At 38.3% G+C, this 3,198-nt stretch overlaps 1 long non-coding RNA gene across 2 annotated transcripts; it reads left to right on the plus strand.

The window, feature by feature from the left end:
* Positions 1 to 1,760: 1,760 nt before the first annotated feature.
* Positions 1,761 to 2,522, plus strand: LOC110794093 (uncharacterized). 2 transcript variants are annotated; one of them, XR_002534917.2, is made up of 2 exons: positions 1,761 to 1,975; positions 2,089 to 2,522. It is a non-coding gene; the product is annotated as an uncharacterized lncRNA (long non-coding RNA). The 2 variants fall into 2 exon arrangements; XR_002534916.2 differs by having other exon boundaries at positions 1,761 to 1,957.
* The last annotated feature ends 676 nt before the right edge of the window (positions 2,523 to 3,198 follow it).

The raw sequence follows: 3,198 nt of genomic DNA on the forward strand, positions 1-3,198 counted from the left end.
CAACTCTTACCTTATGTTCAAGAGCAAGCATCCAGCGACAAAGGAATTAGGAAATGCACACTTGTCCCTAAGGACAAGTGGGAGACTGAAGGAAATAATGCCCTTGGTCCAAGTATGCATTTAATGTTAAGTCTAATAAATACGGTTCAGTATTAATTAACAAGTTAATAATTCAGTGAGATCAAGTGAGCTGAACGTCTAGCTAGAGGCCGCTTCAGTTCAAGTGGAATTAATGATATTAATCCACAGCTTACTCTTGACTGAACCCGTAGGGTCACACAAATAGTACGTAAACGGATCAAGTATTTAATGGAATTAAATACTCCATCTATGGATATTCGGAATCGACGGATCTTGGTTTCAGTGGGAGCTGAGATCGTCAAAGGCAAGAAATGAATACTCCGGAAACGATGATATTGCCGGAAACGGAAATATGGATCGTATCGGAAATGTAAATATTATCCAAGTCGTAGATGTTGTTGGAAACGGAAACATGGTACGTATCGGAAAATATTATCGGAAATGGAAATATTGCCGGAATCGGAAATATTACCGGAAACGGAAATATTGTCAGAATCGGAAATATTATCGGAATCGGAAAATAATTCCGGAAACGGAAATATTAAATATTTGTTCGAAACGGAAATTAATTCCGGAATCGAAAATATTAAATATTGTTCGTATCGGAAATAAATTCTGGAATCGGGAATTTAATCTGAAGCGCGTCGTACGAATTAGCATCGGACGAGACTTGCTAGACGAAGGCCCAGCACGAAGCCAGGCCTACGCCCAGCAAGCCCAAGCGCCCAAACACACGCTGCCAAGCCACGCCAGGCCCAGCGCAAGGCCAGGCCCAGCAATGGCCTTGGCGCGCGCGCGGAGCTGCGACATGGGCTGCGACGAGTGGGTTGGCGCTGTGCGTGGGCCGTAAGGCCTGCGTGCGGTGCTAGCGTATCACTCGAAGTGTGTTACTCGAATCCTAAGGCTACCGGGATTCGTCATATGATTAAATCTAATCCTAAAAGATTTAATTTATTTAATTAGAGTCCTAGAAGGATTATAATTAAATAAATTAGTATCCTAATAGGATTCCAAGTCCTTTTTCCATAACTCTATAAATAGGTGCCTAGGGTCACATATTTACATCGAGAATTGAAGTATTCAAAGGTAAGATTTTCAAGCAAAAATCAACCACAAACACTTGCCCTATTAGCCGAAATTTATAGTACCTTAAGGGCGATTCTAGTTGGTCAATCTTAAGGCGGATCCGAACGTGCTGTGGACTATCTACGGAGGGACGACACTTGGAGTCCTAAAGACTTGTTCTTGTTCGGTTCGGGCGCAGCTAGGGAGGGCACGCTACAAAGTGTATGCATCTGAATTATGCTAAATGATTATGTGTAAATAATATGTTTCCTGGATTTATGGTTTTTCCGCATGATTTATGTTTATTCATATGTATCATAACCTAACAGAAATAGGGAAGTTGATTGGTTGTTCCTTGCTGAATCGGCCTACTCTTGCTTATTTTAGGCTGATATACCCAAGTGTTGTACACTTGTTTTGTCACTTTTCTTTTTATTTGCTCACCTTGTAACTAAAAAGATTCAATCACTGTTTTTCTCCACTGGTGGGTTGTTTATCTGTGGTGGTTATAATGAGAGCTAGTAGTGGACAAAGATACGTGGTTGGATGTCATAACAGACTAGACAAGGAGAAACTAAATATCGGAACACAACTTGTTATTGATATGACTACCCTCACTGTTATGTGTGCTCTTCAAAGTCGGTTTTTTTTCTTGCATGAATTACTTCAATTGAAGATGAGATTCCAAAGTCAATTTGACGCTCAATCAATCTATGTTTCTTAATTATGATGCCTTGTCCAGATGGTTGAGTTCATTGATGTTCTGTTGACAGCTGACAACCAAGCTGCAGAAGAGGAATGGGTTAACTCTGTAATGATTAAAAAAGTTGTAAATCTCTTTTTTGATTGAGTTTCTCGTGCTCTAGATCTTCCCAACCGATTTTAGTTCAAAGATATTCATTGTGTCTATTGATGCTGATGCTGGCATAATTTTCATTTCAGGTACCCATACAATAATATATTACATCATCATGTGGAAAGCATAATATCATCCTGCCTTGAGAGCCGGAATGATTATGTAAGTGATCATTGATTCCTGATGCTGGTAAGCATCATATTCTTTCTAGTGATCTTGAACTCGTAGAAAGATAGTGCCTTTTGCTGATAACTTAGTCTTCCGAGCTTCAAAATGCCAATACAATGAATGTTCTCTTAGTAGAAGTCCTGTTAAATTTAGTTGAATTCTATAGCATGTTCAAGTGTCAAGTACCTTGATCTTATTTATATTTAGGAGTCAAGCATCATTTTGTATAGATTTCATTGAATTGGTGCATGTAACATTTACCTCCTGAATTGTGTTGTAATTAGTAATGAAAGATGTGTGTATGATGGTTTAGTTCTACATCAAGGTTGACTACGTGTGCAATGGATTTTCACATGCTCTTTTCCGTTACTCCATATCTGACTTCTGTGTTTTTATTTATTTTGAGTTCCATGTTTGTTTAGCACATCCTGCAGCTGTTGCATACTTTTATCATTCCAATTTCTGAGTGCTCTTGATGCTATTTTCTTGGTTCATAAGCAATGTTTGTTTTCACTTTGAATTGAGTTGGGTACTGCAAATATCATATATATTCCTTTACAGTTGGTTTGCCACGTATTTCCTATCTATTTGTTCGTGGGTTAAGATTATTACTTACTTTTAGGCATATGGAGGTAAGTTTTCTAAAGGATCGAGTGTATTAGTGCCAAGAGTTTGCCTCTCTGATCGACCTTGACTGAATTTGGACATGATAGTAGAGTTATTATAGTTTTATGTGAGCTTAATGAACATTGATTGTGACTAATGAACAACTTAGAGGTTGCATACAAAGTTACTTGCATGGCTAGAACAAGGCATATTACTGGTATAAGGGGATAACAAATACACTCCCTCTTGTTGTCAGCCAGTTATTTCCAGAGAACACTTTCCACTTACTATTTTTGTCTGCCTTCTCTCTTCTGTCAATAAGCTTCAATCTCCTCATAATTGAGAAGTGATAGAAATTTGAAGACGCGCGCAGAAGTTTTTATGGGCCTCAATTATATAACAAAATTGCATTAATAAAAATT

Source organism: Spinacia oleracea, chromosome 5, assembly GCF_020520425.1.
Source record: "Spinacia oleracea cultivar Varoflay chromosome 5, BTI_SOV_V1, whole genome shotgun sequence".
Classification (NCBI taxonomy): Eukaryota; Viridiplantae; Streptophyta; class Magnoliopsida; order Caryophyllales; family Amaranthaceae; genus Spinacia; species Spinacia oleracea.